Raw genomic sequence first — 18,080 nt, 5'->3', positions numbered from 1 at the left:
AGATATTTTGCCTAGATTCTTACAGGATACAGTAGTATCCTGGGAGATAATTACTCACTTTAATCCTGACTTTATTGGTGAGGAAACTGAGGGTTAGGAAGGCTGTAGGACAAGTAGTAGGTTACAAAGTTTAAAGTAGAATTCAAACCAACTATGAACTAAATTCCAAGACCATGTTCTTTCTTGGCAAATGGGATGCTCTCTTCTGGGGATGTGGTTCTGTGATAGAGCTTCTACCTCTCCATGACTGGGTTCCATCCCCAGCACCACAGAAACAAAACACATAAATATAAGTAAAACAAATGGGACCAGGCACAGTTGAACATGCCCACAGTTCCAATGAGTTGAGATGGTGAGGCAGGAGCATTGGAAGTTCAGATCCAGCCTGGGAAACTAAGTGAGACCCGGCCTCAAATTTTAAAAGACAAAAAAGACTTAAGATATGGCTCAGGATTTGAGTGCTTCTGAGTGCAATCCCCAGAAGTATCAGAATTAAGAAATAAAAAAGAAAGAATAAATGGAATAGGCTTATTAATTCACTAATTTAGTAAGTAAAAGCTGCTAGTAAGTATTGGACTTTCTTCAAAAGAAAATAGAGGAATTACATGCTATTTAATGCATACAATTGCATGAATAGTTGTATATTTCAAAAGGTTCCTTATGTACTATTAAAGCCTCTTATTTGCATAGGATCATTCTGCATTATGCATGTGCCTATGGAAGAGCAGCAGTGGTGGTTCTCCTGGTGCAGAGGAATTGCACATTCCCCCTCTATGACAGTGATGGCAACACACTATTGATGAAGTCAGATGTAGCTTAGGGTTTCTGCAGGAAATAAATTTGATTGAAATGCTTAGAAGAAAAACTGATTAATGTCATTCAGATATAACTAATTAGTAAGACTTGTGAAATATTTTTCATGGATTCCCCAAATTTACAGTCTATTTCTTGTTATACAACCTACAGGTCCTACAATATCTGGAGGAAGAATGTGCAGTAATACTTTTAGAAAAGGTGCCAATACCAGTGTTCAGAACCACAAGGGCAGAACTTCTCTGCACTGTGATATCTTTTATAAAAACACTTCATTAGCAACAAAACTGTTTACACTGAATGCAAATATTGAAGGGAAAAACACAGTATACATCAATCATCATTATTTCCAAAATATTTGAAATGTTTCTTTAAAATTAACAGTGATGTGTGTTAAAAATGTTGATCATAAGCAGGGTTTTCATGATTAGAATAGTAGCAAATGTTGAAAGTTCTCTTCCTTCTCCTCCTTCTCTTCCTGTTTTTTTCTTTTTTAGCTCATATGTACATTTAGTTTGCCTCCATGAATTGAGTTCCCATTTCAAATTCAGGAGACTCATGAAGAAATCTGAAATTTGTTTCTCTTAAGGAACCTGATTTGGTCCCCTTTGAGCCATATTACTGTGGGGTGTGGTTTGCAGAGCATGCTTCCCACATGCTGGGCATAGGTGTTCTCCAGTTTGCTGCTGGCAAAATGCAGCATGCACTCTGATCACCTATTTTTCTCTATAAATGAGTTTACACCTCCTTTTTCGTAGTACATTTTGATATAGATTTCATGGTGGTTTCTATTAATTTAAAACAATATGGCCTACATAATGTATTATGAATCTCTTTGAAATGGTATTAAAATTTAGAGTTTAGAAATTACATTTTAATGTTTTCTTTCTATATACCATAAAAATCATGTTGCCATTGGAATTTTGTAAGCCTGATTTGGTTGCACATTGCTAGAAGTGGATAAATTATGGATGAAACACGATACATTATGTATTACTCTTCATCTTTGTTCCTCAAAAATGCAAGTGGTTTAGTCCTACATGACACTAAAAGTAGTTTGTGTAGATCACCCTAAAAGTTGCTGATACATAAAATTTCTGATTTACATTTTTCCTAAAATTATAAATAAATTTAGTTAGCAATTAAAGGGGAATGAGATTAAAAATAATTTTGAAAAATAGATTAGCATTATGTTACCAGGGTTATCCTTACAAGTGAGAGTACATTTTTAATATTATTTTATTAGAGATTATAGTGATGAATGGTTGTTGGGTTCATCCCAACAAAATCATACATGCATGGTATTCCAATGCATTTCATGATCCCCTTTTCCCTCCTGTTTTAACTTCCTCCTCCATTCTCCTACATCTGTTCTCCTAGATTTTCTTTCACTTGTCTATTTATTTATATTTGTTTGTTTTTACTTATACATAAAGGTGCAATTTTCTGTGCCCATATTTATATGTGCACATAACATGATTTTTAAAGAATTTATTCTTTATTACCTCCCCTTTCCCATTCTGCCTTTTAAACTCCTTCATCACTAATGATCTTCCCAACATCTTTTGATATTCTGTCCTTCTCTCCTTTTTTTCATTATTTTACTCTAGTTTACATATATGAGATAAACATTTGACCTTTGAGTTTCTTAGTTTGACTTATTTTATTTAGCATGTTTCTCATTTCAACCCATTTACCAGCAAATGCCTTAATTTATTCTTCTTGATGGCTGAGTAAAACTCCATTGTATCTACATGAAAATTTCATAATCCTTTAATTTATTGACAGGCATGTAAATGGATTTCATACTTTAGTAGTATGTGAATCATACTACTAAAAACACTTATGTGACTGTATTACTCTACTAGGCAAATTTTATTTATTCATTTTGGGAAAATACTGAAGTGTGGGAATAGCTGGTTCATATGGTGGCTCCATTCCTAGATTTTTGAGGAATTTCCAAACTGTTTTCCAGAGTGGTTGTACCAGTTTTCAGTCTCACCAGCAAAGTACAACTATCCCTTTTCCCGCACATCATCACCAGCATGTATTATTGTTTGCATTCTTGATGATTGCTATTCTGGCTGGAGTAAGATGGAATGTTAGTGTAGTTTTGAATTGCTTTACCCTAATTGCTAAGGATGTAGAAGAGTTTTTCATATATTTGATGCACAATTGTGTTTCATTTGAGAAATGTCTATTTATTTCTTTTGCCCACTTATTGATTGGGTTTTTTTGATAAATTTTCTTTAGTTGGTTATTTCTGTTTTTTAATCCTCTATAAATGGAATAGCTGGCAAAGATTTTCTCCATTTCTGTAGAAAGAATTTATTTTTGTATTGAGTTTTCTAATATCTAAGATAAATATCTTTCATCTTATGACAAGAGAAGACACAGGGACCAATTAAGGAAAAGCAACATAGTTTACTCAAAGTCTATCTTTTTTCATTCAGAGCCCATTATCTTTGTGATACATTTGGAGCAGGAATACCTAATACTGCAATGTATCTGGGATTCTGATTCCATAAATAGAAGAGAATTGAGAGGAGTTGTATAACATGGAGGAAACTTCCTATTGGAAACCTCTCAGAACTATATCCCTGCAACTTCAATTCTTCACATGTGAATGTGAAGGAAACGCTGTAAAAAATCAATGCCAAATATATGTTAAGCAATGGTAAAGCTATTTCTGTAATACTGGAAATGCAGTGCACAGTTTTGTAAAATTTCTCTAACAGAGAAACAAGGAATCTTTCTAATGAGGTTTGGTGTTTTTGGAAAAGTGTAGATATTCTTCAGATTAACATTGATAGCACTCTGCTTGTGAGTTAAAAATTTGGTTCATTAAATAAATATAATACTAAAACCTTTATACTAATTAATATGTTTTAGAGAATTGGGCTACTGAGATAAAAGACAGAGTTCATGTCCTTAAGAAGCTCTTGGTTTAGATTGAGGAGGGGTTAAATAACTCCAAGGTACTATGATGAATGCTTTGACACAGGCAAAGTTCCGCGGAAAGGGTAAGTGTTTGAAGTAAAGTTGGAAATGACTGGAGTTCACATGGCCACTCTAGGAAGAGGAGAGGCACTTCAAAGTGAAAGAGTAACACATGTAGAAGCAGACTGGGATGAGAAGTGAGAAACTCCTCTTCATTTACATTATCCATATGCTTATGTTCATACAGTACTTTGTAAGATTGAGTTCAATTGAGATGTAGTAATTTTGTGAATAAACTATTTTTGTTATTTTTCGGCATGACCAAACACCATTTTAACTTGCCATAAAGAAAAACAAACAGAAGATGATAGAATTTTTTATAGAGAATAAAGCAAATATACATGCAGTTGATGATAAGGGAAGGTACAGTACTTTATTTGTTTACAGTTTAATATTTGTAGTAACAGTCAAGTCAAAAATATTAAATTAATAGGAATGACATAATCATTGGAATAGATTGCAATATATGAACACAAACCACAATTAGGTAGAAAAGCAGTTATTCAAACTAAGCCATACATATAATTATACTCATGATTATTTTTGATGTTTGTTACTTGATTTTGTTGATCCCATAATCTTGTGATAGCTAAAGTTGTTCTATTAGTTTTATAAAATATGGACTTTGAGTTTGCTTTTTTAAATTCAGCATTGAACTTTTAAAACTTTTTATTATATTTTAACTTCTGGCACAATTTTCATTTGGAAATGCTTTGTTGAAACCAAATAGACTTTGAAAATAATTGTATCTTTTGGATGTCTGTTTGCTTTAAATTGTTTTCTTTGTAGAATATTGGTTTTAGATTATTCCTGAGTGTTAACTGCTATTGAGAGATGCTTTCCTTTTCTAGTGTATTTTGATGATTGTATTTTTAATTGGCCTGGGCAGAGGACAGGAAATAGCTTTAAAGGAAAAGATTTCCATTAATGTTGATAAGATCTAGCTGGGGGATTAAAAAAAAAAGAAATTAGCTTTATATTCACACATGACTGGGTTGCATTCTTAGCTTTCCTACTTGCAAAGTGCATCACATTGGAAACAATACTTATGACTAAATATGTTTAGTGATAGGAAAAAGAGGATGACATATACTTGAAAACTGGTTGTGAGATATATATATATAGCATTTATTTCAGTGCCTACTATATTGTTTTCATAGTGAATGACTGAAACAATGATAACTAGTATTATCAGCAGTATTCTGTTATTATTTTAAACCTGCAAATATCTTTTTTTAATTGATTGACCATTAGCTGGCTGTGAGTTACAGTATATTAGATCACACTAGGAAGGAAATGGAACTTTTTCATTAAAATCTTTACCAACTTCAGATGACCTCATTATAGTTAATGTCCATTGAAATACCTAAGGTTGAAGTTCTCTCTCTTATTTTATAACAGCACTCATGTTTGCTGTGGAACATAAATCAACAAAAATTGTTAAGCTGCTTCTTCAGTGTGGTATTAATGTCTCTGCTTCAAATAAATGTGGACAGAGGCATTATCTTAGGCCATTGCTACTGGTAACACTGGGTATGTATTTACATTAAAATGTTAATGAAGATTAAATGTAAATTCACAATAATTACAACTATTGCATCTTACACATAAGGTGGGATTTTATAGTATAGCTATGTATGGAACAGTTGTGAGTTAGGACAGAAACCCTTCAAAAGTCTAGATAAGAAGTGATGAGTGCAAAAGTCACCTCCGAGGTTTGTTCTTCTCCTTCTCTTTCCTTCCTTCTGTCCATTGAAGGATTTTAAGTTTATAACTTCTACCCTTTGGGGATAAGAATTTTCTTTCATTATGTGTTCATTTTCCTTTTAGACTTAAAAGTGATTTTCAAAGATAAAGATTTGATTATCCAAGATGCTTATATCTGTTGGTTGATGTAAAGCAAGGTATTAAATTGGTAAAACATAATGAATTAGTTGTTTAAATAAATTTATTAAAATAAGGTTGAAGTTATCTCTCTTATTTTAGAACAGTGTTCATGTTTGCTGTGGAACATAAATCAAGAATAGTTAAGCTGCTTCTTCTTCTCCTCCTTTCTTCCTTCTCCTTTTCTCTCCTTTTGTTGTGTACTCATGCATGCTAGGAAAAAGCTCTACTACTGAGGTATACCTCCAGTCAAAATTTTAGGACTTTTTAACATTTATCCTTTGGGTTCCCAGCATTATCCATTTCATTCCAAGTGTAACCCCTACTCATGAGGTACCACACCTATGGTTTTTCTAATTAGCTATTTGGGTCCTGAAATTTCCAGTTTAGCAGAAGTTATCTTTTCTACCACCCTTCTTTAATTTCCCAAGGACCTAAGGATATCCTTGAAGTCTAAGGAAGATAATTCTATAGTCAAATGGAGGTTGGTAAAGGAATTTTCAAATTGTTCTTTTGTCTCTGACGATTCTGTTGCTGCAGTGTTTTTGTTAGAACTGACCCTGCTGGCAGGTAGTGATTAACTTTTACCACAAAATGTCCTGACTGATGCAAATTCCTGAATCTTTGGGGTAATACACAATGAAACTCAAAAATTACATTATTTTTAGTTGACATGCACACATGCTTTTTTATTATACCATTTATTCCAAGCAGCAGCACTGCTTTGACAACTTGGCCACCTAGCTTTGGCCACACACATATTGAGCACTCTGACCCTATCCCCCTTTCAGGAACCTTATGTGAAACCCCCATATTAGCCTAGACCTTTGTGGTATATTATCCTTTAAGGACTTTGTCTTTTCTCTCAGAAAATTGAAATAATCCAAAATTGTTAGATGGCTTCAAGTAATGTCACTGGAAAAGATAAGTTTTCTGTCATCTTTGCTAACAGATCTGTGCCCCCAAACCTTCCATCCATTGAAATAGATTTTCTTTGAGTACAGGAGGCTCAGTATCACTGTTTCCCAGGGTGGCCAGCAACTTTTGTTTGGTACTTCTAGTGGTTTGTTTTGCTGCATCATGCAAATTTCCCAGACTATTGGAATCACTGCCTAAAGTTTTCAGTATATATCAAGTTCTGTTTCACAAGGAAGATATTAAGCAGAGTTCTCTGACCCTAAATTAGATTCATTGAATATAAGAGAACTAAGTCCCATGATGACTCTTCAGTATCCATGTATAAAAAGTGATCATATCTTCCAAGTCAGTTGGGGATCAACATGGAAATTTAGCTTACTCTTATAAAGATCTTCTGATTCTGTTTACTGAGGTAGAAAAGAAATAGTACTAGTTCAAGCCAATTCTTGGCATTTGTTAATTTCTTGCCCTTTTTATTATTGGTTAGTTTCACAATAGGGAATAATTGTATTTTCTAATATAAGGCAGTGAGATATTTATAGTCATAAATTATTTAATGGTTGATATGCCCTGAATTATAAAGCACAAAGAAGATCACAACTGATAATGAAAATTAGGACTCAATCATTTTTCAATAATTTTAACATATGAATATTAGGACATATGAAAAAATACTTTAGTTTTACTTGAGGTTCTAAATAGATAAAAACAAATTGTGCCATTATTTTACTATTGCTGTTAACGTATTTTAATATTATCTCAGCAAATCTTCATAAAAACCTGGTGAACTATAATGATATAACCCTTATTAATTAGAAGGTCTTAAGCCTGAGAGAAAGGACTAGTGCAGGAACAGAAATTTTTACAGAGACAGAAATTTTCTGAGTTCAAGTTACACTAGTTAATATGTTTACCTGTATTGTTCTCAATGCATGATCATTTCATCTTACATTATTCTTCTTTTAATTATAAGCAGATGGTCGCAGTGGTTCATGTGTTTACCCCAGCTACTTGGGAGCCTGAGGTGGGAGAATAACTAGAGTCCAGGAGTTTAAGATCAGCCTGGGCAACATGGTGAAATGCCAGCTTCAAAAAAAGAACAGAACAAACATTGTACAAATAATTTTAAGGTTAATAAATCATTTATAGATCTTACAAATTTAGTGACCACATGATAAAGTTCTGTTACCAGATCTAAAATACTATGAAGTATTGAATTATAATTGGTTAATGTTTTCATATGAGTATTAAAATACCAATTTAATTACTTATTTTCAAATATAGGAATAGGATGTTAATTCTTCAACATAGGGTAGGAGAATGTAGTAATTCAGCAATGTTCACTCCAGGTAAGACTTACAAAAGTGAGTTACTCTTGATGTTCATACCCTGTATGAAAGAGTAAGATAATTTTGATGGTAAAAGAATAAGGAAAAAAAGTTCAAATCCATTCATATTTTTCTTAATTTCTTTTTTGATCACCTAGAATCCAGGATTATTTAAGTAATTAGCTGTAGAAAATTTATCTTTGAAATGATATTATCTGAAGAAAATTTACTTCAATTTTGAACCCTAAAATTTTATGTCTTTGCATAAGTAAGAAAATATTTTTATATTAGTACATTGTGTTTCCTCTATGGTGACATAATAGCAAATTGGACTTGTTATAAAAACAGATGTTCTTTTATACTATTAATATCAACTCCTATTTGTGGACAAATTAGTGTGTTTCACAGTAATATTTCTATAAACACATACACAATACTTGGATCCTGGTCACTCTCCTTGCTTCCATCTGTTTTCCTCCCCTCTCTTCTTCATCCCCAGTTACTTTCCCCCTTCCCTAAAAATCCCTCTTGCATTTTATACTCATTCTTAGTTTTTCCCACAAATTCCATGTTAGGGAGAGCATGTGATACTTGAATTTCTGTTTCTGATGTTTTCAGCTTCACATGTTAACCACCCTTTCCATCCATTTTACAGATTTTGTCCTTGATTATTTTTTTGTAAATTTTTATTCAGGGTTTGAAAAATACTATCTCGTGCTATCCTGACCCTTAAAAGTTTCTACTCAGAAATCTGATATTATTCTGATATGTTTTTAATTGATTTGACCTTTCTTATAGATTTCAATGTACCTTTGGTAATTTTATATAAAATAATGTGGAGAGGTTCTTTTCAAGTCATGTTCATTTAGGTGATCTAAAAGCTTAATATACCTTGGTGTCCATAACGTTCACAAGATTTAAGAAATAATTTCTTTTGTTTCTTTGAGAAAGCTTGCATTGCTTTTAGCCTGTACCTCTCCTCCATTGCACCAGTGATTCATAAGTTTAGTCTATTAATTGTGCCCAATAGGTTTTATAAGTTCTGTTTAATATTCTTTTAATTGTTTTTTTGTCTGAATGTGATATTTTATCTTCACCTTCAATCTCTGATAATTTTTCTTTCACATTATTGGGATTTTTCACTTGAGGTACTAAGCCCTTTATTTTCAAGATTTCTGTTTGATTAATTTTCAGAATCTGTACTAAATTATTCTTTCAAGTTCTCCACTGCTTTCCTTAATTTATTCATCTTTTATTTCCTACCTTTTTGAATGAGTTTTTCATTTTAGTATTCTTCTGAAATTTTTGTGGCATTTGATCTATTGCACTGTCTGTGGAAACAGACTGGAGTTATGAACTGTGGAGGAGTCATGCTACCTTGCTTTTGATCTTCTTTCTTTGATTTTTATATTGAAATTTGTTCATCTGCAGATATATGTCTTCTACATTTATGTGAGCATCTTAGTAAATAGCCTTCTCTTGTTGATGTGTCCTGTTCTATTGGTTTGTTTAATGATATTGAGCTCATTTCCAAGTGGAGTGTGTATTGTAGTTTCCTAGGTCTTATCTATAATTCTTGAGTTTTGTCAGTTGTCCTGTCAGATCCTGAGGTAACAACCTTCTTTGTCACTTTTGGGAGAGTGGAGTATTGTTGGTGAAATAGTGATATTGCACTTTCTGTGGTTGTTCCTCAAATCCTGTCAATAATGTGATGTCTGCAAGGATGTGGGAGAGAACTATGCTGAGGACCTGCATAGATGCAGATCTCACACCTGCATAATTCCATAAGAGTTGCTTCATTTATTTCTAGTCTTCTTATAAGTTTAGTGTCCAGACAATTGGATTTTAGTCATCTCTATCCATTACTAAACGGGTATATGTTTAGTTGGGAGCTTTTTATTTCCTGTGTTATTTTTTTCAGCACCATTTTTATTTGTTATTTTTAGATATATATGGTCATAGAGTATATTTTGATATATTGGACATGTATGGGTTATGACTTTTTCTAATTAAGATCATAGAGAACATTTGCCTTTGTTTTTATTGGGGGGGATTTGTTTATTTTACTTAGCATGATTGTGTCCAGTTCCATTCATTTACCAGCAAAAGCCATAATTTTATTCTTCTTTATGGATGATAAATATTCCATTCTGTATATGGAAAATGAAGTGTTTCTGTTCTTGTTTTGTTTTGCAGTGTTGAGATTGGACCCCAGGCTGGCTTCATAAATGCTAGGCAAGTACTCTACCATCATGCCCCTGAAAATATGGTTTTATTGGAATGCCATTTGGCATTCAGTTATTATATATTGCAGATTTTAGGCTATGACCACAGAGAACTTCTGGTCCACAAAGCCCTAATTCTTTATGATCTGTCCCTCTGAAAAAACTTTGCAAATTACATTGATATAATTTTAATATAACCAAATATATTGAAAGGTTGGTAGAACATGGACTCTATGTGCAATCCACTAGTAGTATTCAGATTAATTTGAGTCAAATATTTGAGCATTTATCCACTGTGAACAAAAATCAAAATCTAATTATGAGCAATTTTGCCATAACCAGGTAGAGTGCTATTGTGGCTGGCAGCTTCCTTCTGCAACTTAGTAATTGTTAGAAGTAGTAGAACAAATTAAGAAGTTTTAGTAAAATAAGTTCTCTAAATATGCTTTTTATATGAAATGATTATTAAACTATAATCTCACCTCATTTAGAAAATATTTGCATACTACATTATTTTACAAGTATGAAAACAGGATTATTTTCTTAAGGAGTATTTAGTCTATTTCTAATTTATAAACCAATTCTGTAAAAAATGTTCTTAACATACATGTGTGTATATAATATATTAGTATACATTTCTCTATGTATGTATGTATATATAATAAAGCAGGATATATACAAAATATCCTTGCATGTTTTCTATGTTAAATATACATATTTTTATGTTTTATAGATGATAAATTTCCTTAAATGACAAACCCAAAGGCAATAATGACAACCACCACAAATACTGATCAAATTTTTCTCCTCTAACAGAAATCAGAGATTGTAGAAAAAATAGCTAATTCCAGGTCTGAAACAAGAAAATAAATTTTGTGCTTCAAACCTGTTGTGCAAGAAAGTCAAAAGTACTCCAAGATAAATGGGAGCACATCAGAAAGATGTGCAATCAGCTTGAAATGGCTGCTGCTGTCCATATCTGGGGCATGTGAGTACCAAAATGATAAGTGTTCCCTTCTCCCCAATTTGTTGGTTGGTTTTGTTATACTTATTTATGTAGAATGAATAAAAGAAATCAAAATTTGGCCACTACCATAGTAATAATCTGACACAAGGAAAAATCATCAATAAAATATTAATTCTTTTGGGTGTAATTTTAAAGACCAACCAGATACTTACAGAGTACTGAAGCATCTCCACACAAAATATTTATGAAATACAAGTGATAAATTACAGATTTATCATAGATAAACTCAGCAGACACTCCTTAACCAAATAATTAGTCAAAGCTGACCAGTGATGGAAAGAAGTACACTACATACCTCCAAATTTTCTTGTGCTGTGTGATTGAGGCCCAAGATATTTGCTTACTATTAAGTGGAGGCTAACTCTAGATACTAGATGATGTCTACCATTACTAAAGGCTCACCCACAGTTCTTGGCTATGTCTGTCAGTGCAGCTGGAATATGCTGCATTGTAAGTATTAGGCATTGCATGCATGATGTTCCTTCTCTAATGGCATAACCTGAATTCACTCATGAGGGAACACCCTATGATCCTAAGCTGAAGAAAAATGTACAGAACTACTGACACACACCATTCAAAAACATAAATGTCACAAGAAGCCCAGGAAAACTCAGGAAGTTTCCCAGATTAAAAGAGACAGAAGAAACAGGTCCACTGAAAATAGTGAAGACTTGAATTTATTTTGGTTACAAAGAAAATTGTTGAAATAACTGACAAATTTTGTATATGATTTGAAGAGTAGTTATTTATAATTTAATTTCCTTATTTTGATCATTACAGTAATTATATAATTTCTCATTTTCAGAAAATTAAGTATTTATAAATAAAAAGGCATTATGGGCAACTTGCAAATGGTTCAGAGAAAAAAACTAATATTTATCTAGAAAGAGAGGAGAAGAGATAAGCAAGTTAATAAAATAGTAACATTTGGGGAATATTTCCTAGGAATTTGTTGTTCTACTGTTACAAATTATCTGTTAATCTAAAATTGTCTATAGAACATTTGTAATAGAAAAATGAATTTTTAAAATGTTAACAAGTAACAGTAAAATAAACCATGGATCTGTATAGGTACAATTAAATGGACAAATTGAGTGGTGGATGAATAATAAGGATATTTGTGGTCTCCTCACAAAACTCTAAGTTATTACAAAGTAAAACCCCAATAATACGACTTTAATAACCAATATGAATATCAGCAGTATTTCTAAGAGAAAATCACAGAATCAATTCTATGATACTCTTGCCAAAAACATGCAATCTAGTTCCAATCATAAAGAAACCAGAAAAATCAATCTTAGGGACATTCTACAAGTTTTCTTCCTGAAAAGATTCAAGGTCATGAAGGTCAAGATGAGACAAAGGAATGTTTGAATCTGAAAGAGTCTATAAAATACAGCAATCACTTTCATTTCATGGATCTGAATGGAATATTTTGTTGTAAATGACAATATCAGGCAACTAGCAAACCATGAAAAGATTCTGAGGATTAAGTGGTAGCAGGCATTATGATAGAATCCATTAATATTGACTTTTTCATTATGAAAGTTGTAGTTATCTAGCATGTTAGAAAGATTTAAAAAAATTATGGCATATATTGACAATTTACTTTAAAATGCTTCCATGGACAAAAGTACTTTGTATTAGAACCTGCAACTTCACTATTATTATATAAACAAAGAGTAAAGGCAAAGACATTAAGCATCTGCTGTTTCTCATTAGGGAAGAACTCAAAGTCAGTGTGCTTCAGATTAAAATTATAAAAATTTAAAAGACTGTAATGTGTCCACTCTGGAAAGTAGTATGGAGATTCCTTTAAAAAACCTAGAATGGAACCACCATTTGACCCAGCTATCCCACTTCTTGGTCTATACCCAAAGGAATTAAAAACAGCATACTACAGTGACACAACCACATCAACGTTTATAGCAGCTCAATTCACAATAGCTAGATTGTGGAACCAACCTAGATGCCCTTTAATAGATGAATGGATAAAGAAACTGTGGTATATATACACAATAGAATATTATTCAGTTTTATAGAAGAATAAAATTATGAAATTTGCAGGTAAATGAAAGCAGTTGGAGAATATCATGCTAATTGAAATAAGTCAATCCCAAAAGAACCAAAGGCTAAATGATTTCTCTAATAAGTGGTGATGATACTAATGGGGGTGGGGGAAATAAGGGAAGAATGGTAGAAGGATGTCTTGTAGATGGAAATGAAGGGGGGAAGGGAATTGGGCAGGAAAGATAGCAGAATGAGACAAACATTATTACCCTATGTAAATGTATGAAGACACAAATGGAATGACTCTACTTCGTGTACAACCAGAGAAATGATAGTTATACTCCATTTGTGTACAATAAGTAAAAATTTAAAAAAAAATAAAATAAGAGACTGTATGTATGATGGCACTTTAATAATTCTAATAAACTAAAACATTAGTGATTACAGTCACTGGCGTACCAAAATAACACATTGTCTAAATCTCTAGACCCATATTAAGTGATAATTTTTATAGTACAAATAATCTATCATTAATGTGATATGTAGGTCTACCAAGTTAGTGTTGATCATTTGGTACTTTGAATGAAGTTTAAATGATAGCATTTGAAAACATATATCTCAATAAAAAACTGGCTTGCACTCACACTTTAAATTTTCCTACAGATGTAAAGAAACAGTTTCACACTTTGAGGATTTTATCATATATATGATACAAACATTCACTTCAGTAGATTTTACATCATACACTTCATCAAACAATTCAAATATTATATCAACAGTTTGAAAAATATAATATTATCTTTCATACCATATTGTTCCCTAAAATTTCTGCATATCTTTGTGATGTTTCTAAAAGTAGATCTTATCTTGATTTATTAGGAATTATTCAGGCAGACACTAGTGGGTCCAGATTCAAATTCTGTAGCAAGTGGAGAGAAAAATAATTTTATTTTTGTCTCAAAGATTTCATAAGCATGAATAAGTTGGAAACTTTCCTTTGTTCATAAGAATGGAAAATAACATATTTATGTCCACAATGCAAAATTACTCTGAAATGCAATTGCCCATAGTTTCACATAAAATTATCATTGTAGCCGAGTATTAGAGTTTTGGGCTTTCCACCCTTATATATGAATTGGACAACCATATGCTAAGGTACTATGGCAAGCACTGGGATGACAAGATGGAGATGATAATGGACACCCCTCAACAGTTCTACATCATAACTTGAAAAGCAGGCAATGTCCATACATAGTATTGGCATTATGACAGGTAAAAAACAGGATAGTACTGGAACACTGAGAAGGAACTTCTGTCCCAAATTTGTGTCAGTGTTGTAGGTCCTTCAGTGGAGGTGATAAATGAGGTGATACTTGAAGAATAAGGAGAAATTGTGACACATAGGGAAGAGGTGCATGCAGACAATGAGAGATGAGGAAGAACTCTTGTGGAATCACAAGTGGTCCAGTGTCATGAGAAGTTAGAGCAAAGTGACAGTATAGTAAGTGAGAAGAGATTAGGCTCAATAACTTTATAAGAATCCAGTTGATTGGGGTATTTTAATTTCTTACTAATAATTTTCAAACTTTCCTTTAGGGCAAAAGGTAGACCAATGACAAAGTAATGACAGGGTATTATAAATGCTTCACTGTTACTAGGTCAGTCTGAGCTTTTGACCATAAAACACAGAAAACAGGTGATGCATTTTTTTTTCCCAAAGAAGACTTTCAGTGTACAGGCTGAGAGTTTCATAGTGGGGTAGAAGTGAAGAAAAAGATGCAATTTCAAACATAAGATCTTTAATTTGTTGATATTCAGATTTGGAAATGATATATAACTCTTTAAGTGTAACTAATTTCTTCTCAGATGTTATGACCAATATTTGGCTCATTATAGGTATGTACTTGATTAGAAATGTGTGAAAATACTTCCAACTATTGTATAAAAGAGTCACAATGTAGAGTGTTCTTTGTATAAAGACATAAATATTCTGCTCTTACCCTTCTTTTTCTTTTTCTTTTCTGTTTGAAGTGAAATTATTTTTAAAAAAATTCTTACTGGTGCATTTAATTATACATATTAGTGGAATTAATTATGAAATATTCACAGATGCACATTAAATTATTTGATCACGTTTTATGTCCAAATCATTTTCTTCTCTTCTTCCTTCACTTTTGAAGGCATTCTATAGTGACTAAGGGGACATATACTTGTACCTTGAGAGAAGAGTGCTTTTAAACTCTCATTAAGGTTAGCATGATTTGGCAAAATAATGTTACACAAGGAAATTTAAAAAGTAGTAGTTAAAGTTTTAAGTAAACTAGCCTATGAATAATTAAAGAATAGACATCATTTTCTCCCAGAAATATTATGGGAAAATAGTTGTCTCCCCACAAGTCTCATTTTGCATGGTGTCTACATTTATATACTCTTTTTCATTGTCTTGTTAAAGGGTCAAATATCTCATTTTTCTGGAAAGACTAATAAGAACAACTTGTACTTGCACCATACTTAACAATTTAGGAAAATTTTTATTTAACTTTTATTCTTTTTGTATAGCCATCCAATTTCATGACTCTGAAGCACTTCAAATCTGAGTCTCCCAATTTTTCCAGAAATATATGCATGGAAGTTAAGAAATTGACAAAAATATATATCACCCTTTAAATTACATTATATTTCATGTATTAAAAGTTATTTTCTTCCTTTACAACTATTTCACTGCAGTGGTGTTTTATAAAACTTAGATTTGTTCTCCTGTGATTTTTAGGTCAAAAGGTCAAATTAATAAAAAAAAAAAAACAAGGGTGAGGCCACATTCAACATAGGTGTGCACTCCTTTACTGTGAGTTAAGATCATCAAAACACGATGGAAGTTCTAAGCCAAGGTGTAATGAAAAGGATATTTTAGCAACAATGATACCCAATGAAAACATGATGCTATCTTTTATTTATATCATTTTTCAAACAGATATTCTATTGTTGTTATATCCCTGATCAAAAATTGCCAAACATTACAGAATTATGTTAAAAATGGTCCAACATTATTTTTCTTATTAATTCTTAAGTAATAGCTGATTATTGTTGGAATAGATTTATATCCCCCAAATGAAGTCTTAGTATGAAGGAAAACACATGGTTGTACTGAAGGACTCCTGTTACCTCTCCAGGGAAATGGGAAAAGTGTTCAATGTGGAATAGTGGAAGGAATCAGATCAAATTCCTCTGTATGTGCATATGAACTTGACACAGTGAATTTCACTTTATGTACATAATGCACTAATTTAAAAAAAGTACAAATAAATAGAAGATATATCAGTAGGGTAGAAGAAAGAAAACACAGGGAGGGAGGACTGGAGATAACATGGAAGTACTGCTCACTGAATTAGAGCACATCATATTTCATGCTTGTTTAATTATGTGGAAATTAACCTCAATAATATGTATATCTACAATGATCAATTACATTTTTTTTCTCAACTACAAGAATGATTAAAATGTCACAATATGTGTAAACAGAATTCTCAGTAAATGGGCACAACAATTAAAAGACATTAGAGTAGAGGTAGTGCATGCAGTTATAGGTTTATAATTGCTCTAAAGAACTTCTTTGGTAGTTTCAGGGGCCTGCAAATTTGCAAGCAATTAAAGTAATGTAGGTAGAAGAGAGATAGAAATCAGAGATGTATGACTTTACAGGTAACAATGCTGTCTTCTTGATAGACTCTCCCTGGAAGATTCTTGAGGATGCCATTAGAAATATTGACATTTTAAAGATAAATATGTGAGATAATGGATACCTTATTTTGACTACACAAGACACTCCACTGTGTTGAAGCATATTGAATCATCATGGTCTTCTTAATTATATGCAATTAGAAAATAATAGTAAAGTAAAGCTAGAAAGACTTGTATTTAATAAACCAATTCAAGGACTTAAAAAACATTCCTTGAAAATGTTTTCAATCATTCGCTGCTGCCATATGTATAATCTATCCATTTCCTGGATTAATTAAACATTTGACACTGAGACAATTCAAAGCAACAACCACTGGGCAGAATAAGATAGCTGGGCTGGTGATCAAGAGAGATTAAACTGCTCCCAAGAAAGTTGTTTCATGACTTTGTTACCAGGGCTTCAGAGGAGAGTCCTGCACATTCTGTCTTTCACAGTCCCCAACAATGACCATGGAAATATTTTAACCACTTTGCAAATTATACTTCTCTTCATCCTTGTACTGATATTTCCATATATCACAAATATGACAACATAGAGAGGAAAAACGATAAACGATATTTTGTCTTTAGGTACCATCTAAGGATAATATCAAAGATCAAAATAAAAAGCAGTTAATCTATCACATGACAGAATGTGCCCAGAGTGTAATTATAGCAACACTGGATACTCAGGGTTTAAGTTGTAAGCTTTCAAAATTGTTAAACTTGTTCATGTTTCCATGTACTGGAATGCTTAGAAGTAATTTGGTCAAAATGTAGAAATCTGAATTATAAAAATTCAAAAATACTTAACTAAAAGTCTAATAGACCAGATTACATATAGGACAAAACTAAGGGAAGAAAGCTTGATAGTTTACTTCGAGATGTAAAATGCAAAGGTAGGGTGAAAAACAAATTTTCTGGACTAATATTTCCTAAATAAGTTAATTTCCTAAGATTACTTCTCCAAATTATATTGTCTAGTTACCTTTTTCATTCTACTGATCTCATGAAACTGTCTCAAAGTCATGCAGTAGAGATAAATTAAGGAGATTAAGCTGCTTTTTTTTTCAGTCTAGGATTGACATCCTTTTGGAATTTGGATTCTTCTATATGAAATGACTCATATTCTTCCAGTTTTATTTCTTAGAATTTTCA

This window comes from Sciurus carolinensis, unplaced genomic scaffold, assembly GCF_902686445.1.
Source record: "Sciurus carolinensis unplaced genomic scaffold, mSciCar1.2, whole genome shotgun sequence".
Classification (NCBI taxonomy): domain Eukaryota; kingdom Metazoa; phylum Chordata; class Mammalia; order Rodentia; family Sciuridae; genus Sciurus; species Sciurus carolinensis.
Note: the sequence above shows the minus strand (reverse complement) of the source record.